General features: G+C 46.3%; 16 non-coding genes across 16 annotated transcripts; all 16 read left to right on the plus strand.

Annotated features, from left to right (window-relative positions):
* Positions 1-32: 32 nt before the first annotated feature.
* On the plus strand, positions 33-223 carry LOC142286236 (U2 spliceosomal RNA). Its single transcript, XR_012747441.1, has one exon. It is a non-coding gene; the product is annotated as a U2 spliceosomal RNA (small nuclear RNA).
* Positions 224-1,610: 1,387 nt separating this feature from the next.
* LOC142286249 (U2 spliceosomal RNA) lies at positions 1,611-1,801 on the plus strand. Its single transcript, XR_012747452.1, has one exon. It is a non-coding gene; the product is annotated as a U2 spliceosomal RNA (small nuclear RNA).
* A 1,387-nt stretch (positions 1,802-3,188) lies between these two features.
* LOC142286260 (U2 spliceosomal RNA) lies at positions 3,189-3,379 on the plus strand. The gene has a single exon (XR_012747463.1). It is a non-coding gene; the product is annotated as a U2 spliceosomal RNA (small nuclear RNA).
* Positions 3,380-4,766: 1,387 nt separating this feature from the next.
* Positions 4,767-4,957, plus strand: LOC142286272 (U2 spliceosomal RNA). Its single transcript, XR_012747474.1, has one exon. It is a non-coding gene; the product is annotated as a U2 spliceosomal RNA (small nuclear RNA).
* Positions 4,958-6,344: 1,387 nt separating this feature from the next.
* LOC142286194 (U2 spliceosomal RNA) lies at positions 6,345-6,535 on the plus strand. The gene has a single exon (XR_012747403.1). It is a non-coding gene; the product is annotated as a U2 spliceosomal RNA (small nuclear RNA).
* Positions 6,536-7,922: 1,387 nt separating this feature from the next.
* LOC142286206 (U2 spliceosomal RNA) lies at positions 7,923-8,113 on the plus strand. The gene has a single exon (XR_012747414.1). It is a non-coding gene; the product is annotated as a U2 spliceosomal RNA (small nuclear RNA).
* Positions 8,114-9,500: 1,387 nt separating this feature from the next.
* Positions 9,501-9,691, plus strand: LOC142286218 (U2 spliceosomal RNA). Its single transcript, XR_012747425.1, has one exon. It is a non-coding gene; the product is annotated as a U2 spliceosomal RNA (small nuclear RNA).
* A 1,388-nt stretch (positions 9,692-11,079) lies between these two features.
* Positions 11,080-11,270, plus strand: LOC142286228 (U2 spliceosomal RNA). Its single transcript, XR_012747434.1, has one exon. It is a non-coding gene; the product is annotated as a U2 spliceosomal RNA (small nuclear RNA).
* Positions 11,271-12,657: 1,387 nt separating this feature from the next.
* LOC142286230 (U2 spliceosomal RNA) lies at positions 12,658-12,848 on the plus strand. Its single transcript, XR_012747435.1, has one exon. It is a non-coding gene; the product is annotated as a U2 spliceosomal RNA (small nuclear RNA).
* A 1,387-nt stretch (positions 12,849-14,235) lies between these two features.
* On the plus strand, positions 14,236-14,426 carry LOC142286231 (U2 spliceosomal RNA). The gene has a single exon (XR_012747436.1). It is a non-coding gene; the product is annotated as a U2 spliceosomal RNA (small nuclear RNA).
* Positions 14,427-15,813: 1,387 nt separating this feature from the next.
* Positions 15,814-16,004, plus strand: LOC142286232 (U2 spliceosomal RNA). The gene has a single exon (XR_012747437.1). It is a non-coding gene; the product is annotated as a U2 spliceosomal RNA (small nuclear RNA).
* A 1,387-nt stretch (positions 16,005-17,391) lies between these two features.
* Positions 17,392-17,582, plus strand: LOC142286233 (U2 spliceosomal RNA). The gene has a single exon (XR_012747438.1). It is a non-coding gene; the product is annotated as a U2 spliceosomal RNA (small nuclear RNA).
* A 1,387-nt stretch (positions 17,583-18,969) lies between these two features.
* On the plus strand, positions 18,970-19,160 carry LOC142286234 (U2 spliceosomal RNA). Its single transcript, XR_012747439.1, has one exon. It is a non-coding gene; the product is annotated as a U2 spliceosomal RNA (small nuclear RNA).
* Positions 19,161-20,547: 1,387 nt separating this feature from the next.
* Positions 20,548-20,738, plus strand: LOC142286235 (U2 spliceosomal RNA). The gene has a single exon (XR_012747440.1). It is a non-coding gene; the product is annotated as a U2 spliceosomal RNA (small nuclear RNA).
* A 1,387-nt stretch (positions 20,739-22,125) lies between these two features.
* Positions 22,126-22,316, plus strand: LOC142286237 (U2 spliceosomal RNA). Its single transcript, XR_012747442.1, has one exon. It is a non-coding gene; the product is annotated as a U2 spliceosomal RNA (small nuclear RNA).
* Positions 22,317-23,703: 1,387 nt separating this feature from the next.
* LOC142286238 (U2 spliceosomal RNA) lies at positions 23,704-23,894 on the plus strand. Its single transcript, XR_012747443.1, has one exon. It is a non-coding gene; the product is annotated as a U2 spliceosomal RNA (small nuclear RNA).
* The last annotated feature ends 35 nt before the right edge of the window (positions 23,895-23,929 follow it).

A 23,929-nucleotide genomic window follows, 5' to 3' on the forward strand; every position in this document is an offset into this window, starting at 1 on the left:
GGTGCCACTCGAGGCCCAAACCAATTCTGGTTATCGCTTCTCGGCCTTTTGGCTAAGATCAAGTGTAGTATCTGTTCTTATCAGTTTAATATCTGATACGTCCCCTATCTGGGGACCATATATTAAATGGATTTTTAGAACAGGGAGATGGAAAAAGAGCTTGCTCTGTCCACTCCACGCATTGACCTGGTATTGCAGTACCTCCAGGAACGGTGCACCCCTTCTTAACCCAGTTTCCAAAAGCAGAACTCAATTCACCTGATTCATATTAGCCCGATTTAATGAATTGGAAGAAAGCATACGTCTTCATATGCACCTCAATTTGGCCCATTCACTTTTCACACTTCCTCCTTTTGTTTTTTATCTTTCACACTTTTGACTTTCTTTATTCATCCAAATAGCAAACTCATCACCACTCAACCTGACCAACTCGGCTATGTCCCCGTGCTGCAGTTCTCTGTCTTATCTAGATCATTTGCAATTGAATGGAATAGATCCCTTTTGGACAAAGTGGATTCACCTGCTGCTGCAGTGACCACAGGTGTGATAACATCTAGAATTGGCATCTGGTGCGATCTCTCCGCTTCCACTCCAAAGAAAGTTACCTGTTTATTCCTATCATGCATTGGTTTTTGGGGTTTTCTTTGAGTAATGATGATCTCTTTAGTAGTCTGTTGGCGCCCTCTCCTGGAGGAATAGTTTGCTTGCTCTTGGACATTCTAAAAGAGAGGTCATGATAGACATTGAGCTTCTGAGCTCAATTGGGGACAGTCATGGGTGATGAATGTTTGCAACCTACTGCGAAGCCTCATACCGCAATATAAGGAACGTCAAATACTAAGAAAGGGCGGCCTATGAAAGAATTACTACTTTCAATAAGTACACTTAAACGGCTAATTGGGAATAGAAAAACTGTAAAAAGCCCTCTGAGAAAGCCCCCCTCTAACCTTTGATAGTAAGCTTTTCTGTAGTCTGCCTGTTGATGTATTTTCCGTTTGAACTGTGCACAACATGAAGAGACGGAACACTGGCGGCTTGTCACAATGCCCCCCGATGACATCACAATAGCGCTGCTGCCTAGAAAACAAGCTGCGCAGAAGAAGTTGTTCTTTGGGTGGGAGGGTGGGCTAGTGGAAGGAGGGGGCAATCTCTTTTTTTCCCGGGTGGTAGGGGGATGACAGGAGAAGGGAAGCGGGTGGTGAGAAAGGTACAGAGGGCAGGGTTTGGGGGCTGGGAAGGAAAGGGAAAAGATTAGGGTTTGGGGATGATGAAAGGGCTTTCTACGGGTAAGGATGGCAAAGGGTGGCAGTGACGGAAAGTCAGGCAACCTGTCCTGTCCGTCTTTTTGTATCGTGAATTGGAAAGACTGCAAGGGGGAGGGGAGTTGCTTGCGCCCTAAAGGAGGAGTTATTCAGATTCATTGCAGTGGGCGGCGGCTGCAAAACGCACCATTCTTCTTGTTTTGGCTCTGCAAAGCAGCCTTTTCAAGGGTTGGCTTGGGTGACAAAATGTCTTGTGTAGGCGTGGGTTTGTCTCCCTCTCGCTCTCTCTCCCTAAGATGTGTCCGGCATAGGCCAGGGTGCCACTCGAGGCCCAAACCAATTCTGGTTATCGCTTCTCGGCCTTTTGGCTAAGATCAAGTGTAGTATCTGTTCTTATCAGTTTAATATCTGATACGTCCCCTATCTGGGGACCATATATTAAATGGATTTTTAGAACAGGGAGATGGAAAAAGAGCTTGCTCTGTCCACTCCACGCATTGACCTGGTATTGCAGTACCTCCAGGAACGGTGCACCCCTTCTTAACCCAGTTTCCAAAAGCAGAACTCAATTCACCTGATTCATATTAGCCCGATTTAATGAATTGGAAGAAAGCATACGTCTTCATATGCACCTCAATTTGGCCCATTCACTTTTCACACTTCCTCCTTTTGTTTTTTATCTTTCACACTTTTGACTTTCTTTATTCATCCAAATAGCAAACTCATCACCACTCAACCTGACCAACTCGGCTATGTCCCCGTGCTGCAGTTCTCTGTCTTATCTAGATCATTTGCAATTGAATGGAATAGATCCCTTTTGGACAAAGTGGATTCACCTGCTGCTGCAGTGACCACAGGTGTGATAACATCTAGAATTGGCATCTGGTGCGATCTCTCCGCTTCCACTCCAAAGAAAGTTACCTGTTTATTCCTATCATGCATTGGTTTTTGGGGTTTTCTTTGAGTAATGATGATCTCTTTAGTAGTCTGTTGGCGCCCTCTCCTGGAGGAATAGTTTGCTTGCTCTTGGACATTCTAAAAGAGAGGTCATGATAGACATTGAGCTTCTGAGCTCAATTGGGGACAGTCATGGGTGATGAATGTTTGCAACCTACTGCGAAGCCTCATACCGCAATATAAGGAACGTCAAATACTAAGAAAGGGCGGCCTATGAAAGAATTACTACTTTCAATAAGTACACTTAAACGGCTAATTGGGAATAGAAAAACTGTAAAAAGCCCTCTGAGAAAGCCCCCCTCTAACCTTTGATAGTAAGCTTTTCTGTAGTCTGCCTGTTGATGTATTTTCCGTTTGAACTGTGCACAACATGAAGAGACGGAACACTGGCGGCTTGTCACAATGCCCCCCGATGACATCACAATAGCGCTGCTGCCTAGAAAACAAGCTGCGCAGAAGAAGTTGTTCTTTGGGTGGGAGGGTGGGCTAGTGGAAGGAGGGGGCAATCTCTTTTTTTCCCGGGTGGTAGGGGGATGACAGGAGAAGGGAAGCGGGTGGTGAGAAAGGTACAGAGGGCAGGGTTTGGGGGCTGGGAAGGAAAGGGAAAAGATTAGGGTTTGGGGATGATGAAAGGGCTTTCTACGGGTAAGGATGGCAAAGGGTGGCAGTGACGGAAAGTCAGGCAACCTGTCCTGTCCGTCTTTTTGTATCGTGAATTGGAAAGACTGCAAGGGGGAGGGGAGTTGCTTGCGCCCTAAAGGAGGAGTTATTCAGATTCATTGCAGTGGGCGGCGGCTGCAAAACGCACCATTCTTCTTGTTTTGGCTCTGCAAAGCAGCCTTTTCAAGGGTTGGCTTGGGTGACAAAATGTCTTGTGTAGGCGTGGGTTTGTCTCCCTCTCGCTCTCTCTCCCTAAGATGTGTCCGGCATAGGCCAGGGTGCCACTCGAGGCCCAAACCAATTCTGGTTATCGCTTCTCGGCCTTTTGGCTAAGATCAAGTGTAGTATCTGTTCTTATCAGTTTAATATCTGATACGTCCCCTATCTGGGGACCATATATTAAATGGATTTTTAGAACAGGGAGATGGAAAAAGAGCTTGCTCTGTCCACTCCACGCATTGACCTGGTATTGCAGTACCTCCAGGAACGGTGCACCCCTTCTTAACCCAGTTTCCAAAAGCAGAACTCAATTCACCTGATTCATATTAGCCCGATTTAATGAATTGGAAGAAAGCATACGTCTTCATATGCACCTCAATTTGGCCCATTCACTTTTCACACTTCCTCCTTTTGTTTTTTATCTTTCACACTTTTGACTTTCTTTATTCATCCAAATAGCAAACTCATCACCACTCAACCTGACCAACTCGGCTATGTCCCCGTGCTGCAGTTCTCTGTCTTATCTAGATCATTTGCAATTGAATGGAATAGATCCCTTTTGGACAAAGTGGATTCACCTGCTGCTGCAGTGACCACAGGTGTGATAACATCTAGAATTGGCATCTGGTGCGATCTCTCCGCTTCCACTCCAAAGAAAGTTACCTGTTTATTCCTATCATGCATTGGTTTTTGGGGTTTTCTTTGAGTAATGATGATCTCTTTAGTAGTCTGTTGGCGCCCTCTCCTGGAGGAATAGTTTGCTTGCTCTTGGACATTCTAAAAGAGAGGTCATGATAGACATTGAGCTTCTGAGCTCAATTGGGGACAGTCATGGGTGATGAATGTTTGCAACCTACTGCGAAGCCTCATACCGCAATATAAGGAACGTCAAATACTAAGAAAGGGCGGCCTATGAAAGAATTACTACTTTCAATAAGTACACTTAAACGGCTAATTGGGAATAGAAAAACTGTAAAAAGCCCTCTGAGAAAGCCCCCCTCTAACCTTTGATAGTAAGCTTTTCTGTAGTCTGCCTGTTGATGTATTTTCCGTTTGAACTGTGCACAACATGAAGAGACGGAACACTGGCGGCTTGTCACAATGCCCCCCGATGACATCACAATAGCGCTGCTGCCTAGAAAACAAGCTGCGCAGAAGAAGTTGTTCTTTGGGTGGGAGGGTGGGCTAGTGGAAGGAGGGGGCAATCTCTTTTTTTCCCGGGTGGTAGGGGGATGACAGGAGAAGGGAAGCGGGTGGTGAGAAAGGTACAGAGGGCAGGGTTTGGGGGCTGGGAAGGAAAGGGAAAAGATTAGGGTTTGGGGATGATGAAAGGGCTTTCTACGGGTAAGGATGGCAAAGGGTGGCAGTGACGGAAAGTCAGGCAACCTGTCCTGTCCGTCTTTTTGTATCGTGAATTGGAAAGACTGCAAGGGGGAGGGGAGTTGCTTGCGCCCTAAAGGAGGAGTTATTCAGATTCATTGCAGTGGGCGGCGGCTGCAAAACGCACCATTCTTCTTGTTTTGGCTCTGCAAAGCAGCCTTTTCAAGGGTTGGCTTGGGTGACAAAATGTCTTGTGTAGGCGTGGGTTTGTCTCCCTCTCGCTCTCTCTCCCTAAGATGTGTCCGGCATAGGCCAGGGTGCCACTCGAGGCCCAAACCAATTCTGGTTATCGCTTCTCGGCCTTTTGGCTAAGATCAAGTGTAGTATCTGTTCTTATCAGTTTAATATCTGATACGTCCCCTATCTGGGGACCATATATTAAATGGATTTTTAGAACAGGGAGATGGAAAAAGAGCTTGCTCTGTCCACTCCACGCATTGACCTGGTATTGCAGTACCTCCAGGAACGGTGCACCCCTTCTTAACCCAGTTTCCAAAAGCAGAACTCAATTCACCTGATTCATATTAGCCCGATTTAATGAATTGGAAGAAAGCATACGTCTTCATATGCACCTCAATTTGGCCCATTCACTTTTCACACTTCCTCCTTTTGTTTTTTATCTTTCACACTTTTGACTTTCTTTATTCATCCAAATAGCAAACTCATCACCACTCAACCTGACCAACTCGGCTATGTCCCCGTGCTGCAGTTCTCTGTCTTATCTAGATCATTTGCAATTGAATGGAATAGATCCCTTTTGGACAAAGTGGATTCACCTGCTGCTGCAGTGACCACAGGTGTGATAACATCTAGAATTGGCATCTGGTGCGATCTCTCCGCTTCCACTCCAAAGAAAGTTACCTGTTTATTCCTATCATGCATTGGTTTTTGGGGTTTTCTTTGAGTAATGATGATCTCTTTAGTAGTCTGTTGGCGCCCTCTCCTGGAGGAATAGTTTGCTTGCTCTTGGACATTCTAAAAGAGAGGTCATGATAGACATTGAGCTTCTGAGCTCAATTGGGGACAGTCATGGGTGATGAATGTTTGCAACCTACTGCGAAGCCTCATACCGCAATATAAGGAACGTCAAATACTAAGAAAGGGCGGCCTATGAAAGAATTACTACTTTCAATAAGTACACTTAAACGGCTAATTGGGAATAGAAAAACTGTAAAAAGCCCTCTGAGAAAGCCCCCCTCTAACCTTTGATAGTAAGCTTTTCTGTAGTCTGCCTGTTGATGTATTTTCCGTTTGAACTGTGCACAACATGAAGAGACGGAACACTGGCGGCTTGTCACAATGCCCCCCGATGACATCACAATAGCGCTGCTGCCTAGAAAACAAGCTGCGCAGAAGAAGTTGTTCTTTGGGTGGGAGGGTGGGCTAGTGGAAGGAGGGGGCAATCTCTTTTTTTCCCGGGTGGTAGGGGGATGACAGGAGAAGGGAAGCGGGTGGTGAGAAAGGTACAGAGGGCAGGGTTTGGGGGCTGGGAAGGAAAGGGAAAAGATTAGGGTTTGGGGATGATGAAAGGGCTTTCTACGGGTAAGGATGGCAAAGGGTGGCAGTGACGGAAAGTCAGGCAACCTGTCCTGTCCGTCTTTTTGTATCGTGAATTGGAAAGACTGCAAGGGGGAGGGGAGTTGCTTGCGCCCTAAAGGAGGAGTTATTCAGATTCATTGCAGTGGGCGGCGGCTGCAAAACGCACCATTCTTCTTGTTTTGGCTCTGCAAAGCAGCCTTTTCAAGGGTTGGCTTGGGTGACAAAATGTCTTGTGTAGGCGTGGGTTTGTCTCCCTCTCGCTCTCTCTCCCTAAGATGTGTCCGGCATAGGCCAGGGTGCCACTCGAGGCCCAAACCAATTCTGGTTATCGCTTCTCGGCCTTTTGGCTAAGATCAAGTGTAGTATCTGTTCTTATCAGTTTAATATCTGATACGTCCCCTATCTGGGGACCATATATTAAATGGATTTTTAGAACAGGGAGATGGAAAAAGAGCTTGCTCTGTCCACTCCACGCATTGACCTGGTATTGCAGTACCTCCAGGAACGGTGCACCCCTTCTTAACCCAGTTTCCAAAAGCAGAACTCAATTCACCTGATTCATATTAGCCCGATTTAATGAATTGGAAGAAAGCATACGTCTTCATATGCACCTCAATTTGGCCCATTCACTTTTCACACTTCCTCCTTTTGTTTTTTATCTTTCACACTTTTGACTTTCTTTATTCATCCAAATAGCAAACTCATCACCACTCAACCTGACCAACTCGGCTATGTCCCCGTGCTGCAGTTCTCTGTCTTATCTAGATCATTTGCAATTGAATGGAATAGATCCCTTTTGGACAAAGTGGATTCACCTGCTGCTGCAGTGACCACAGGTGTGATAACATCTAGAATTGGCATCTGGTGCGATCTCTCCGCTTCCACTCCAAAGAAAGTTACCTGTTTATTCCTATCATGCATTGGTTTTTGGGGTTTTCTTTGAGTAATGATGATCTCTTTAGTAGTCTGTTGGCGCCCTCTCCTGGAGGAATAGTTTGCTTGCTCTTGGACATTCTAAAAGAGAGGTCATGATAGACATTGAGCTTCTGAGCTCAATTGGGGACAGTCATGGGTGATGAATGTTTGCAACCTACTGCGAAGCCTCATACCGCAATATAAGGAACGTCAAATACTAAGAAAGGGCGGCCTATGAAAGAATTACTACTTTCAATAAGTACACTTAAACGGCTAATTGGGAATAGAAAAACTGTAAAAAGCCCTCTGAGAAAGCCCCCCTCTAACCTTTGATAGTAAGCTTTTCTGTAGTCTGCCTGTTGATGTATTTTCCGTTTGAACTGTGCACAACATGAAGAGACGGAACACTGGCGGCTTGTCACAATGCCCCCCGATGACATCACAATAGCGCTGCTGCCTAGAAAACAAGCTGCGCAGAAGAAGTTGTTCTTTGGGTGGGAGGGTGGGCTAGTGGAAGGAGGGGGCAATCTCTTTTTTTCCCGGGTGGTAGGGGGATGACAGGAGAAGGGAAGCGGGTGGTGAGAAAGGTACAGAGGGCAGGGTTTGGGGGCTGGGAAGGAAAGGGAAAAGATTAGGGTTTGGGGATGATGAAAGGGCTTTCTACGGGTAAGGATGGCAAAGGGTGGCAGTGACGGAAAGTCAGGCAACCTGTCCTGTCCGTCTTTTTGTATCGTGAATTGGAAAGACTGCAAGGGGGAGGGGAGTTGCTTGCGCCCTAAAGGAGGAGTTATTCAGATTCATTGCAGTGGGCGGCGGCTGCAAAACGCACCATTCTTCTTGTTTTGGCTCTGCAAAGCAGCCTTTTCAAGGGTTGGCTTGGGTGACAAAATGTCTTGTGTAGGCGTGGGTTTGTCTCCCTCTCGCTCTCTCTCCCTAAGATGTGTCCGGCATAGGCCAGGGTGCCACTCGAGGCCCAAACCAATTCTGGTTATCGCTTCTCGGCCTTTTGGCTAAGATCAAGTGTAGTATCTGTTCTTATCAGTTTAATATCTGATACGTCCCCTATCTGGGGACCATATATTAAATGGATTTTTAGAACAGGGAGATGGAAAAAGAGCTTGCTCTGTCCACTCCACGCATTGACCTGGTATTGCAGTACCTCCAGGAACGGTGCACCCCTTCTTAACCCAGTTTCCAAAAGCAGAACTCAATTCACCTGATTCATATTAGCCCGATTTAATGAATTGGAAGAAAGCATACGTCTTCATATGCACCTCAATTTGGCCCATTCACTTTTCACACTTCCTCCTTTTGTTTTTTATCTTTCACACTTTTGACTTTCTTTATTCATCCAAATAGCAAACTCATCACCACTCAACCTGACCAACTCGGCTATGTCCCCGTGCTGCAGTTCTCTGTCTTATCTAGATCATTTGCAATTGAATGGAATAGATCCCTTTTGGACAAAGTGGATTCACCTGCTGCTGCAGTGACCACAGGTGTGATAACATCTAGAATTGGCATCTGGTGCGATCTCTCCGCTTCCACTCCAAAGAAAGTTACCTGTTTATTCCTATCATGCATTGGTTTTTGGGGTTTTCTTTGAGTAATGATGATCTCTTTAGTAGTCTGTTGGCGCCCTCTCCTGGAGGAATAGTTTGCTTGCTCTTGGACATTCTAAAAGAGAGGTCATGATAGACATTGAGCTTCTGAGCTCAATTGGGGACAGTCATGGGTGATGAATGTTTGCAACCTACTGCGAAGCCTCATACCGCAATATAAGGAACGTCAAATACTAAGAAAGGGCGGCCTATGAAAGAATTACTACTTTCAATAAGTACACTTAAACGGCTAATTGGGAATAGAAAAACTGTAAAAAGCCCTCTGAGAAAGCCCCCCTCTAACCTTTGATAGTAAGCTTTTCTGTAGTCTGCCTGTTGATGTATTTTCCGTTTGAACTGTGCACAACATGAAGAGACGGAACACTGGCGGCTTGTCACAATGCCCCCCGATGACATCACAATAGCGCTGCTGCCTAGAAAACAAGCTGCGCAGAAGAAGTTGTTCTTTGGGTGGGAGGGTGGGCTAGTGGAAGGAGGGGGCAATCTCTTTTTTTCCCGGGTGGTAGGGGGATGACAGGAGAAGGGAAGCGGGTGGTGAGAAAGGTACAGAGGGCAGGGTTTGGGGGCTGGGAAGGAAAGGGAAAAGATTAGGGTTTGGGGATGATGAAAGGGCTTTCTACGGGTAAGGATGGCAAAGGGTGGCAGTGACGGAAAGTCAGGCAACCTGTCCTGTCCGTCTTTTTGTATCGTGAATTGGAAAGACTGCAAGGGGGAGGGGAGTTGCTTGCGCCCTAAAGGAGGAGTTATTCAGATTCATTGCAGTGGGCGGCGGCTGCAAAACGCACCATTCTTCTTGTTTTGGCTCTGCAAAGCAGCCTTTTCAAGGGTTGGCTTGGGTGACAAAATGTCTTGTGTAGGCGTGGGTTTGTCTCCCTCTCGCTCTCTCTCCCTAAGATGTGTCCGGCATAGGCCAGGGTGCCACTCGAGGCCCAAACCAATTCTGGTTATCGCTTCTCGGCCTTTTGGCTAAGATCAAGTGTAGTATCTGTTCTTATCAGTTTAATATCTGATACGTCCCCTATCTGGGGACCATATATTAAATGGATTTTTAGAACAGGGAGATGGAAAAAGAGCTTGCTCTGTCCACTCCACGCATTGACCTGGTATTGCAGTACCTCCAGGAACGGTGCACCCCTTCTTAACCCAGTTTCCAAAAGCAGAACTCAATTCACCTGATTCATATTAGCCCGATTTAATGAATTGGAAGAAAGCATACGTCTTCATATGCACCTCAATTTGGCCCATTCACTTTTCACACTTCCTCCTTTTGTTTTTTATCTTTCACACTTTTGACTTTCTTTATTCATCCAAATAGCAAACTCATCACCACTCAACCTGACCAACTCGGCTATGTCCCCGTGCTGCAGTTCTCTGTCTTATCTAGATCATTTGCAATTGAATGGAATAGATCCCTTTTGGACAAAGTGGATTCACCTGCTGCTGCAGTGACCACAGGTGTGATAACATCTAGAATTGGCATCTGGTGCGATCTCTCCGCTTCCACTCCAAAGAAAGTTACCTGTTTATTCCTATCATGCATTGGTTTTTGGGGTTTTCTTTGAGTAATGATGATCTCTTTAGTAGTCTGTTGGCGCCCTCTCCTGGAGGAATAGTTTGCTTGCTCTTGGACATTCTAAAAGAGAGGTCATGATAGACATTGAGCTTCTGAGCTCAATTGGGGACAGTCATGGGTGATGAATGTTTGCAACCTACTGCGAAGCCTCATACCGCAATATAAGGAACGTCAAATACTAAGAAAGGGCGGCCTATGAAAGAATTACTACTTTCAATAAGTACACTTAAACGGCTAATTGGGAATAGAAAAACTGTAAAAAGCCCTCTGAGAAAGCCCCCCTCTAACCTTTGATAGTAAGCTTTTCTGTAGTCTGCCTGTTGATGTATTTTCCGTTTGAACTGTGCACAACATGAAGAGACGGAACACTGGCGGCTTGTCACAATGCCCCCCGATGACATCACAATAGCGCTGCTGCCTAGAAAACAAGCTGCGCAGAAGAAGTTGTTCTTTGGGTGGGAGGGTGGGCTAGTGGAAGGAGGGGGCAATCTCTTTTTTTCCCGGGTGGTAGGGGGATGACAGGAGAAGGGAAGCGGGTGGTGAGAAAGGTACAGAGGGCAGGGTTTGGGGGCTGGGAAGGACAAGGGAAAAGATTAGGGTTTGGGGATGATGAAAGGGCTTTCTACGGGTAAGGATGGCAAAGGGTGGCAGTGACGGAAAGTCAGGCAACCTGTCCTGTCCGTCTTTTTGTATCGTGAATTGGAAAGACTGCAAGGGGGAGGGGAGTTGCTTGCGCCCTAAAGGAGGAGTTATTCAGATTCATTGCAGTGGGCGGCGGCTGCAAAACGCACCATTCTTCTTGTTTTGGCTCTGCAAAGCAGCCTTTTCAAGGGTTGGCTTGGGTGACAAAATGTCTTGTGTAGGCGTGGGTTTGTCTCCCTCTCGCTCTCTCTCCCTAAGATGTGTCCGGCATAGGCCAGGGTGCCACTCGAGGCCCAAACCAATTCTGGTTATCGCTTCTCGGCCTTTTGGCTAAGATCAAGTGTAGTATCTGTTCTTATCAGTTTAATATCTGATACGTCCCCTATCTGGGGACCATATATTAAATGGATTTTTAGAACAGGGAGATGGAAAAAGAGCTTGCTCTGTCCACTCCACGCATTGACCTGGTATTGCAGTACCTCCAGGAACGGTGCACCCCTTCTTAACCCAGTTTCCAAAAGCAGAACTCAATTCACCTGATTCATATTAGCCCGATTTAATGAATTGGAAGAAAGCATACGTCTTCATATGCACCTCAATTTGGCCCATTCACTTTTCACACTTCCTCCTTTTGTTTTTTATCTTTCACACTTTTGACTTTCTTTATTCATCCAAATAGCAAACTCATCACCACTCAACCTGACCAACTCGGCTATGTCCCCGTGCTGCAGTTCTCTGTCTTATCTAGATCATTTGCAATTGAATGGAATAGATCCCTTTTGGACAAAGTGGATTCACCTGCTGCTGCAGTGACCACAGGTGTGATAACATCTAGAATTGGCATCTGGTGCGATCTCTCCGCTTCCACTCCAAAGAAAGTTACCTGTTTATTCCTATCATGCATTGGTTTTTGGGGTTTTCTTTGAGTAATGATGATCTCTTTAGTAGTCTGTTGGCGCCCTCTCCTGGAGGAATAGTTTGCTTGCTCTTGGACATTCTAAAAGAGAGGTCATGATAGACATTGAGCTTCTGAGCTCAATTGGGGACAGTCATGGGTGATGAATGTTTGCAACCTACTGCGAAGCCTCATACCGCAATATAAGGAACGTCAAATACTAAGAAAGGGCGGCCTATGAAAGAATTACTACTTTCAATAAGTACACTTAAACGGCTAATTGGGAATAGAAAAACTGTAAAAAGCCCTCTGAGAAAGCCCCCCTCTAACCTTTGATAGTAAGCTTTTCTGTAGTCTGCCTGTTGATGTATTTTCCGTTTGAACTGTGCACAACATGAAGAGACGGAACACTGGCGGCTTGTCACAATGCCCCCCGATGACATCACAATAGCGCTGCTGCCTAGAAAACAAGCTGCGCAGAAGAAGTTGTTCTTTGGGTGGGAGGGTGGGCTAGTGGAAGGAGGGGGCAATCTCTTTTTTTCCCGGGTGGTAGGGGGATGACAGGAGAAGGGAAGCGGGTGGTGAGAAAGGTACAGAGGGCAGGGTTTGGGGGCTGGGAAGGAAAGGGAAAAGATTAGGGTTTGGGGATGATGAAAGGGCTTTCTACGGGTAAGGATGGCAAAGGGTGGCAGTGACGGAAAGTCAGGCAACCTGTCCTGTCCGTCTTTTTGTATCGTGAATTGGAAAGACTGCAAGGGGGAGGGGAGTTGCTTGCGCCCTAAAGGAGGAGTTATTCAGATTCATTGCAGTGGGCGGCGGCTGCAAAACGCACCATTCTTCTTGTTTTGGCTCTGCAAAGCAGCCTTTTCAAGGGTTGGCTTGGGTGACAAAATGTCTTGTGTAGGCGTGGGTTTGTCTCCCTCTCGCTCTCTCTCCCTAAGATGTGTCCGGCATAGGCCAGGGTGCCACTCGAGGCCCAAACCAATTCTGGTTATCGCTTCTCGGCCTTTTGGCTAAGATCAAGTGTAGTATCTGTTCTTATCAGTTTAATATCTGATACGTCCCCTATCTGGGGACCATATATTAAATGGATTTTTAGAACAGGGAGATGGAAAAAGAGCTTGCTCTGTCCACTCCACGCATTGACCTGGTATTGCAGTACCTCCAGGAACGGTGCACCCCTTCTTAACCCAGTTTCCAAAAGCAGAACTCAATTCACCTGATTCATATTAGCCCGATTTAATGAATTGGAAGAAAGCATACGTCTTCATATGCACCTCAATTTGGCCCATTCACTTTTCACACTTCCTCCTTTTGTTTTTTATCTTTCACACTTTTGACTTTCTTTATTCATCCAAATAGCAAACTCATCACCACTCAACCTGACCAACTCGGCTATGTCCCCGTGCTGCAGTTCTCTGTCTTATCTAGATCATTTGCAATTGAATGGAATAGATCCCTTTTGGACAAAGTGGATTCACCTGCTGCTGCAGTGACCACAGGTGTGATAACATCTAGAATTGGCATCTGGTGCGATCTCTCCGCTTCCACTCCAAAGAAAGTTACCTGTTTATTCCTATCATGCATTGGTTTTTGGGGTTTTCTTTGAGTAATGATGATCTCTTTAGTAGTCTGTTGGCGCCCTCTCCTGGAGGAATAGTTTGCTTGCTCTTGGACATTCTAAAAGAGAGGTCATGATAGACATTGAGCTTCTGAGCTCAATTGGGGACAGTCATGGGTGATGAATGTTTGCAACCTACTGCGAAGCCTCATACCGCAATATAAGGAACGTCAAATACTAAGAAAGGGCGGCCTATGAAAGAATTACTACTTTCAATAAGTACACTTAAACGGCTAATTGGGAATAGAAAAACTGTAAAAAGCCCTCTGAGAAAGCCCCCCTCTAACCTTTGATAGTAAGCTTTTCTGTAGTCTGCCTGTTGATGTATTTTCCGTTTGAACTGTGCACAACATGAAGAGACGGAACACTGGCGGCTTGTCACAATGCCCCCCGATGACATCACAATAGCGCTGCTGCCTAGAAAACAAGCTGCGCAGAAGAAGTTGTTCTTTGGGTGGGAGGGTGGGCTAGTGGAAGGAGGGGGCAATCTCTTTTTTTCCCGGGTGGTAGGGGGATGACAGGAGAAGGGAAGCGGGTGGTGAGAAAGGTACAGAGGGCAGGGTTTGGGGGCTGGGAAGGAAAGGGAAAAGATTAGGGTTTGGGGATGATGAAAGGGCTTTCTACGGGTAAGGATGGCAAAGGGTGGCAGTGACGGAAAGTCAGGCAACCTGTCCTGTCCGTCTTTTTGTATCGTGAATTGGAAAGACTGCAAGGGGGAGGGGAGTTGCTTGCGCCCTAAAGGAGGAGTTATTCAGATTCATTGCAGTGGGCGGCGGCTGCAAAACGCACCATTCTTCTTGTTTTGGCTCTGCAAAGCAGCCTTTTCAAGGGTTGGCTTGGGTGACAAAATGTCTTGTGTAGGCGTGGGTTTGTCTCCCTCTCGCTCTCTCTCCCTAAGATGTGTCCGGCATAGGCCAGGGTGCCACTCGAGGCCCAAACCAATTCTGGTTATCGCTTCTCGGCCTTTTGGCTAAGATCAAGTGTAGTATCTGTTCTTATCAGTTTAATATCTGATACGTCCCCTATCTGGGGACCATATATTAAATGGATTTTTAGAACAGGGAGATGGAAAAAGAGCTTGCTCTGTCCACTCCACGCATTGACCTGGTATTGCAGTACCTCCAGGAACGGTGCACCCCTTCTTAACCCAGTTTCCAAAAGCAGAACTCAATTCACCTGATTCATATTAGCCCGATTTAATGAATTGGAAGAAAGCATACGTCTTCATATGCACCTCAATTTGGCCCATTCACTTTTCACACTTCCTCCTTTTGTTTTTTATCTTTCACACTTTTGACTTTCTTTATTCATCCAAATAGCAAACTCATCACCACTCAACCTGACCAACTCGGCTATGTCCCCGTGCTGCAGTTCTCTGTCTTATCTAGATCATTTGCAATTGAATGGAATAGATCCCTTTTGGACAAAGTGGATTCACCTGCTGCTGCAGTGACCACAGGTGTGATAACATCTAGAATTGGCATCTGGTGCGATCTCTCCGCTTCCACTCCAAAGAAAGTTACCTGTTTATTCCTATCATGCATTGGTTTTTGGGGTTTTCTTTGAGTAATGATGATCTCTTTAGTAGTCTGTTGGCGCCCTCTCCTGGAGGAATAGTTTGCTTGCTCTTGGACATTCTAAAAGAGAGGTCATGATAGACATTGAGCTTCTGAGCTCAATTGGGGACAGTCATGGGTGATGAATGTTTGCAACCTACTGCGAAGCCTCATACCGCAATATAAGGAACGTCAAATACTAAGAAAGGGCGGCCTATGAAAGAATTACTACTTTCAATAAGTACACTTAAACGGCTAATTGGGAATAGAAAAACTGTAAAAAGCCCTCTGAGAAAGCCCCCCTCTAACCTTTGATAGTAAGCTTTTCTGTAGTCTGCCTGTTGATGTATTTTCCGTTTGAACTGTGCACAACATGAAGAGACGGAACACTGGCGGCTTGTCACAATGCCCCCCGATGACATCACAATAGCGCTGCTGCCTAGAAAACAAGCTGCGCAGAAGAAGTTGTTCTTTGGGTGGGAGGGTGGGCTAGTGGAAGGAGGGGGCAATCTCTTTTTTTCCCGGGTGGTAGGGGGATGACAGGAGAAGGGAAGCGGGTGGTGAGAAAGGTACAGAGGGCAGGGTTTGGGGGCTGGGAAGGAAAGGGAAAAGATTAGGGTTTGGGGATGATGAAAGGGCTTTCTACGGGTAAGGATGGCAAAGGGTGGCAGTGACGGAAAGTCAGGCAACCTGTCCTGTCCGTCTTTTTGTATCGTGAATTGGAAAGACTGCAAGGGGGAGGGGAGTTGCTTGCGCCCTAAAGGAGGAGTTATTCAGATTCATTGCAGTGGGCGGCGGCTGCAAAACGCACCATTCTTCTTGTTTTGGCTCTGCAAAGCAGCCTTTTCAAGGGTTGGCTTGGGTGACAAAATGTCTTGTGTAGGCGTGGGTTTGTCTCCCTCTCGCTCTCTCTCCCTAAGATGTGTCCGGCATAGGCCAGGGTGCCACTCGAGGCCCAAACCAATTCTGGTTATCGCTTCTCGGCCTTTTGGCTAAGATCAAGTGTAGTATCTGTTCTTATCAGTTTAATATCTGATACGTCCCCTATCTGGGGACCATATATTAAATGGATTTTTAGAACAGGGAGATGGAAAAAGAGCTTGCTCTGTCCACTCCACGCATTGACCTGGTATTGCAGTACCTCCAGGAACGGTGCACCCCTTCTTAACCCAGTTTCCAAAAGCAGAACTCAATTCACCTGATTCATATTAGCCCGATTTAATGAATTGGAAGAAAGCATACGTCTTCATATGCACCTCAATTTGGCCCATTCACTTTTCACACTTCCTCCTTTTGTTTTTTATCTTTCACACTTTTGACTTTCTTTATTCATCCAAATAGCAAACTCATCACCACTCAACCTGACCAACTCGGCTATGTCCCCGTGCTGCAGTTCTCTGTCTTATCTAGATCATTTGCAATTGAATGGAATAGATCCCTTTTGGACAAAGTGGATTCACCTGCTGCTGCAGTGACCACAGGTGTGATAACATCTAGAATTGGCATCTGGTGCGATCTCTCCGCTTCCACTCCAAAGAAAGTTACCTGTTTATTCCTATCATGCATTGGTTTTTGGGGTTTTCTTTGAGTAATGATGATCTCTTTAGTAGTCTGTTGGCGCCCTCTCCTGGAGGAATAGTTTGCTTGCTCTTGGACATTCTAAAAGAGAGGTCATGATAGACATTGAGCTTCTGAGCTCAATTGGGGACAGTCATGGGTGATGAATGTTTGCAACCTACTGCGAAGCCTCATACCGCAATATAAGGAACGTCAAATACTAAGAAAGGGCGGCCTATGAAAGAATTACTACTTTCAATAAGTACACTTAAACGGCTAATTGGGAATAGAAAAACTGTAAAAAGCCCTCTGAGAAAGCCCCCCTCTAACCTTTGATAGTAAGCTTTTCTGTAGTCTGCCTGTTGATGTATTTTCCGTTTGAACTGTGCACAACATGAAGAGACGGAACACTGGCGGCTTGTCACAATGCCCCCCGATGACATCACAATAGCGCTGCTGCCTAGAAAACAAGCTGCGCAGAAGAAGTTGTTCTTTGGGTGGGAGGGTGGGCTAGTGGAAGGAGGGGGCAATCTCTTTTTTTCCCGGGTGGTAGGGGGATGACAGGAGAAGGGAAGCGGGTGGTGAGAAAGGTACAGAGGGCAGGGTTTGGGGGCTGGGAAGGAAAGGGAAAAGATTAGGGTTTGGGGATGATGAAAGGGCTTTCTACGGGTAAGGATGGCAAAGGGTGGCAGTGACGGAAAGTCAGGCAACCTGTCCTGTCCGTCTTTTTGTATCGTGAATTGGAAAGACTGCAAGGGGGAGGGGAGTTGCTTGCGCCCTAAAGGAGGAGTTATTCAGATTCATTGCAGTGGGCGGCGGCTGCAAAACGCACCATTCTTCTTGTTTTGGCTCTGCAAAGCAGCCTTTTCAAGGGTTGGCTTGGGTGACAAAATGTCTTGTGTAGGCGTGGGTTTGTCTCCCTCTCGCTCTCTCTCCCTAAGATGTGTCCGGCATAGGCCAGGGTGCCACTCGAGGCCCAAACCAATTCTGGTTATCGCTTCTCGGCCTTTTGGCTAAGATCAAGTGTAGTATCTGTTCTTATCAGTTTAATATCTGATACGTCCCCTATCTGGGGACCATATATTAAATGGATTTTTAGAACAGGGAGATGGAAAAAGAGCTTGCTCTGTCCACTCCACGCATTGACCTGGTATTGCAGTACCTCCAGGAACGGTGCACCCCTTCTTAACCCAGTTTCCAAAAGCAGAACTCAATTCACCTGATTCATATTAGCCCGATTTAATGAATTGGAAGAAAGCATACGTCTTCATATGCACCTCAATTTGGCCCATTCACTTTTCACACTTCCTCCTTTTGTTTTTTATCTTTCACACTTTTGACTTTCTTTATTCATCCAAATAGCAAACTCATCACCACTCAACCTGACCAACTCGGCTATGTCCCCGTGCTGCAGTTCTCTGTCTTATCTAGATCATTTGCAATTGAATGGAATAGATCCCTTTTGGACAAAGTGGATTCACCTGCTGCTGCAGTGACCACAGGTGTGATAACATCTAGAATTGGCATCTGGTGCGATCTCTCCGCTTCCACTCCAAAGAAAGTTACCTGTTTATTCCTATCATGCATTGGTTTTTGGGGTTTTCTTTGAGTAATGATGATCTCTTTAGTAGTCTGTTGGCGCCCTCTCCTGGAGGAATAGTTTGCTTGCTCTTGGACATTCTAAAAGAGAGGTCATGATAGACATTGAGCTTCTGAGCTCAATTGGGGACAGTCATGGGTGATGAATGTTTGCAACCTACTGCGAAGCCTCATACCGCAATATAAGGAACGTCAAATACTAAGAAAGGGCGGCCTATGAAAGAATTACTACTTTCAATAAGTACACTTAAACGGCTAATTGGGAATAGAAAAACTGTAAAAAGCCCTCTGAGAAAGCCCCCCTCTAACCTTTGATAGTAAGCTTTTCTGTAGTCTGCCTGTTGATGTATTTTCCGTTTGAACTGTGCACAACATGAAGAGACGGAACACTGGCGGCTTGTCACAATGCCCCCCGATGACATCACAATAGCGCTGCTGCCTAGAAAACAAGCTGCGCAGAAGAAGTTGTTCTTTGGGTGGGAGGGTGGGCTAGTGGAAGGAGGGGGCAATCTCTTTTTTTCCCGGGTGGTAGGGGGATGACAGGAGAAGGGAAGCGGGTGGTGAGAAAGGTACAGAGGGCAGGGTTTGGGGGCTGGGAAGGAAAGGGAAAAGATTAGGGTTTGGGGATGATGAAAGGGCTTTCTACGGGTAAGGATGGCAAAGGGTGGCAGTGACGGAAAGTCAGGCAACCTGTCCTGTCCGTCTTTTTGTATCGTGAATTGGAAAGACTGCAAGGGGGAGGGGAGTTGCTTGCGCCCTAAAGGAGGAGTTATTCAGATTCATTGCAGTGGGCGGCGGCTGCAAAACGCACCATTCTTCTTGTTTTGGCTCTGCAAAGCAGCCTTTTCAAGGGTTGGCTTGGGTGACAAAATGTCTTGTGTAGGCGTGGGTTTGTCTCCCTCTCGCTCTCTCTCCCTAAGATGTGTCCGGCATAGGCCAGGGTGCCACTCGAGGCCCAAACCAATTCTGGTTATCGCTTCTCGGCCTTTTGGCTAAGATCAAGTGTAGTATCTGTTCTTATCAGTTTAATATCTGATACGTCCCCTATCTGGGGACCATATATTAAATGGATTTTTAGAACAGGGAGATGGAAAAAGAGCTTGCTCTGTCCACTCCACGCATTGACCTGGTATTGCAGTACCTCCAGGAACGGTGCACCCCTTCTTAACCCAGTTTCCAAAAGCAGAACTCAATTCACCTGATTCATATTAGCCCGATTTAATGAATTGGAAGAAAGCATACGTCTTCATATGCACCTCAATTTGGCCCATTCACTTTTCACACTTCCTCCTTTTGTTTTTTATCTTTCACACTTTTGACTTTCTTTATTCATCCAAATAGCAAACTCATCACCACTCAACCTGACCAACTCGGCTATGTCCCCGTGCTGCAGTTCTCTGTCTTATCTAGATCATTTGCAATTGAATGGAATAGATCCCTTTTGGACAAAGTGGATTCACCTGCTGCTGCAGTGACCACAGGTGTGATAACATCTAGAATTGGCATCTGGTGCGATCTCTCCGCTTCCACTCCAAAGAAAGTTACCTGTTTATTCCTATCATGCATTGGTTTTTGGGGTTTTCTTTGAGTAATGATGATCTCTTTAGTAGTCTGTTGGCGCCCTCTCCTGGAGGAATAGTTTGCTTGCTCTTGGACATTCTAAAAGAGAGGTCATGATAGACATTGAGCTTCTGAGCTCAATTGGGGACAGTCATGGGTGATGAATGTTTGCAACCTACTGCGAAGCCTCATACCGCAATATAAGGAACGTCAAATACTAAGAAAGGGCGGCCTATGAAAGAATTACTACTTTCAATAAGTACACTTAAACGGCTAATTGGGAATAGAAAAACTGTAAAAAGCCCTCTGAGAAAGCCCCCCTCTAACCTTTGATAGTAAGCTTTTCTGTAGTCTGCCTGTTGATGTATTTTCCGTTTGAACTGTGCACAACATGAAGAGACGGAACACTGGCGGCTTGTCACAATGCCCCCCGATGACATCACAATAGCGCTGCTGCCTAGAAAACAAGCTGCGCAGAAGAAGTTGTTCTTTGGGTGGGAGGGTGGGCTAGTGGAAGGAGGGGGCAATCTCTTTTTTTCCCGGGTGGTAGGGGGATGACAGGAGAAGGGAAGCGGGTGGTGAGAAAGGTACAGAGGGCAGGGTTTGGGGGCTGGGAAGGAAAGGGAAAAGATTAGGGTTTGGGGATGATGAAAGGGCTTTCTACGGGTAAGGATGGCAAAGGGTGGCAGTGACGGAAAGTCAGGCAACCTGTCCTGTCCGTCTTTTTGTATCGTGAATTGGAAAGACTGCAAGGGGGAGGGGAGTTGCTTGCGCCCTAAAGGAGGAGTTATTCAGATTCATTGCAGTGGGCGGCGGCTGCAAAACGCACCATTCTTCTTGTTTTGGCTCTGCAAAGCAGCCTTTTCAAGGGTTGGCTTGGGTGACAAAATGTCTTGTGTAGGCGTGGGTTTGTCTCCCTCTCGCTCTCTCTCCCTAAGATGTGTCCGGCATAGGCCAGGGTGCCACTCGAGGCCCAAACCAATTCTGGTTATCGCTTCTCGGCCTTTTGGCTAAGATCAAGTGTAGTATCTGTTCTTATCAGTTTAATATCTGATACGTCCCCTATCTGGGGACCATATATTAAATGGATTTTTAGAACAGGGAGATGGAAAAAGAGCTTGCTCTGTCCACTCCACGCATTGACCTGGTATTGCAGTACCTCCAGGAACGGTGCACCCCTTCTTAACCCAGTTTCCAAAAGCAGAACTCAATTCACCTGATTCATATTAGCCCGATTTAATGAATTGGAAGAAAGCATACGTCTTCATATGCACCTCAATTTGGCCCATTCACTTTTCACACTTCCTCCTTTTGTTTTTTATCTTTCACACTTTTGACTTTCTTTATTCATCCAAATAGCAAACTCATCACCACTCAACCTGACCAACTCGGCTATGTCCCCGTGCTGCAGTTCTCTGTCTTATCTAGATCATTTGCAATTGAATGGAATAGATCCCTTTTGGACAAAGTGGATTCACCTGCTGCTGCAGTGACCACAGGTGTGATAACATCTAGAATTGGCATCTGGTGCGATCTCTCCGCTTCCACTCCAAAGAAAGTTACCTGTTTATTCCTATCATGCATTGGTTTTTGGGGTTTTCTTTGAGTAATGATGATCTCTTTAGTAGTCTGTTGGCGCCCTCTCCTGGAGGAATAGTTTGCTTGCTCTTGGACATTCTAAAAGAGAGGTCATGATAGACATTGAGCTTCTGAGCTCAATTGGGGACAGTCATGGGTGATGAATGTTTGCAACCTACTGCGAAGCCTCATACCGCAATATAAGGAACGTCAAATACTAAGAAAGGGCGGCCTATGAAAGAATTACTACTTTCAATAAGTACACTTAAACGGCTAATTGGGAATAGAAAAACTGTAAAAAGCCCTCTGAGAAAGCCCCCCTCTAACCTTTGATAGTAAGCTTTTCTGTAGTCTGCCTGTTGATGTATTTTCCGTTTGAACTGTGCACAACATGAAGAGACGGAACACTGGCGGCTTGTCACAATGCCCCCCGATGACATCACAATAGCGCTGCTGCCTAGAAAACAAGCTGCGCAGAAGAAGTTGTTCTTTGGGTGGGAGGGTGGGCTAGTGGAAGGAGGGGGCAATCTCTTTTTTTCCCGGGTGGTAGGGGGATGACAGGAGAAGGGAAGCGGGTGGTGAGAAAGGTACAGAGGGCAGGGTTTGGGGGCTGGGAAGGAAAGGGAAAAGATTAGGGTTTGGGGATGATGAAAGGGCTTTCTACGGGTAAGGATGGCAAAGGGTGGCAGTGACGGAAAGTCAGGCAACCTGTCCTGTCCGTCTTTTTGTATCGTGAATTGGAAAGACTGCAAGGGGGAGGGGAGTTGCTTGCGCCCTAAAGGAGGAGTTATTCAGATTCATTGCAGTGGGCGGCGGCTGCAAAACGCACCATTCTTCTTGTTTTGGCTCTGCAAAGCAGCCTTTTCAAGGGTTGGCTTGGGTGACAAAATGTCTTGTGTAGGCGTGGGTTTGTCTCCCTCTCGCTCTCTCTCCCTAAGATGTGTCCGGCATAGGCCAGGGTGCCACTCGAGGCCCAAACCAATTCTGGTTATCGCTTCTCGGCCTTTTGGCTAAGATCAAGTGTAGTATCTGTTCTTATCAGTTTAATATCTGATACGTCCCCTATCTGGGGACCATATATTAAATGGATTTTTAGAACAGGGAGATGGAAAAAGAGCTTGCTCTGTCCACTCCACGCATTGACCTGGTATTGCAGTACCTCCAGGAACGGTGCACCCCTTCTTAACCCAGTTTCCAAAAGCAGAACTCAATTCACCTGATTCATATTAGCCCGATTTAATGAATTGGAAGAAAGCATACGTCTTCATATGCACCTCAATTTGGCCCATTCACTTTTCACACTTCCTCCTTTTGTTTTTTATCTTTCACACTTTTGACTTTCTTTATTCATCCAAATAGCAAACTCATCACCACTCAACCTGACCAACTCGGCTATGTCCCCGTGCTGCAGTTCTCTGTCTTATCTAGATCATTTGCAATTGAATGGAATAGATCCCTTTTGGACAAAGTGGATTCACCTGCTGCTGCAGTGACCACAGGTGTGATAACATCTAGAATTGGCATCTGGTGCGATCTCTCCGCTTCCACTCCAAAGAAAGTTACCTGTTTATTCCTATCATGCATTGGTTTTTGGGGTTTTCTTTGAGTAATGATGATCTCTTTAGTAGTCTGTTGGCGCCCTCTCCTGGAGGAATAGTTTGCTTGCTCTTGGACATTCTAAAAGAGAGGTCATGATAGACATTGAGCTTCTGAGCTCAATTGGGGACAGTCATGGGTGATGAATGTTTGCAACCTACTGCGAAGCCTCATACCGCAATATAAGGAACGTCAAATACTAAGAAAGGGCGGCCTATGAAAGAATTACTACTTTCAATAAGTACACTTAAACGGCTAATTGGGAATAGAAAAACTGTAAAAAGCCCTCTGAGAAAGCCCCCCTCTAACCTTTGATAGTAAGCTTTTCTGTAGTCTGCCTGTTGATGTATTTTCCGTTTGAACTGTGCACAACATGAAGAGACGGAACACTGGCGGCTTGTCACAATGCCCCCCGATGACATCACAATAGCGCTGCTGCCTAGAAAACAAGCTGCGCAGAAGAAGTTGTTCTTTGGGTGGGAGGGTGGGCTAGTGGAAGGAGGGGGCAATCTCTTTTTTTCCCGGGTGGTAGGGGGATGACAGGAGAAGGGAAGCGGGTGGTGAGAAAGGTACAGAGGGCAGGGTTTGGGGGCTGGGAAGGAAAGGGAAAAGATTAGGGTTTGGGGATGATGAAAGGGCTTTCTACGGGTAAGGATGGCAAAGGGTGGCAGTGACGGAAAGTCAGGCAACCTGTCCTGTCCGTCTTTTTGTATCGTGAATTGGAAAGACTGCAAGGGGGAGGGGAGTTGCTTGCGCCCTAAAGGAGGAGTTATTCAGATTCATTGCAGTGGGCGGCGGCTGCAAAAGGCACCATTCTTCTTGTTTTGGCTCTGCAAAGCAGCCTTTTCAAGGGTTGGCTTGGGTGACAAAATGTCTTGTGTAGGCGTGGGTTTGTCTCCCTCTCGCTCTCTCTCCCTAAGATGTGTCCGGCATAGGCCAGGGTGCCACTCGAGGCCCAAACCAATTCTGGTTATCGCTTCTCGGCCTTTTGGCTAAGATCAAGTGTAGTATCTGTTCTTATCAGTTTAATATCTGATACGTCCCCTATCTGGGGACCATATATTAAATGGATTTTTAGAACAGGGAGATGGAAAAAGAGCTTGCTCTGTCCACTCCACGCATTGACCTGGTATTGCAGTACCTCCAGGAACGGTGCACCCCTTCTTAACCCAGTTTCCAAAAGCAGAACTCAATTCAC

The sequence above is a fragment of the Anomaloglossus baeobatrachus genome, unplaced genomic scaffold (genome assembly GCF_048569485.1).
Source record: "Anomaloglossus baeobatrachus isolate aAnoBae1 unplaced genomic scaffold, aAnoBae1.hap1 Scaffold_649, whole genome shotgun sequence".
Lineage (NCBI taxonomy): Eukaryota > Metazoa > Chordata > Amphibia > Anura > Aromobatidae > Anomaloglossus > Anomaloglossus baeobatrachus.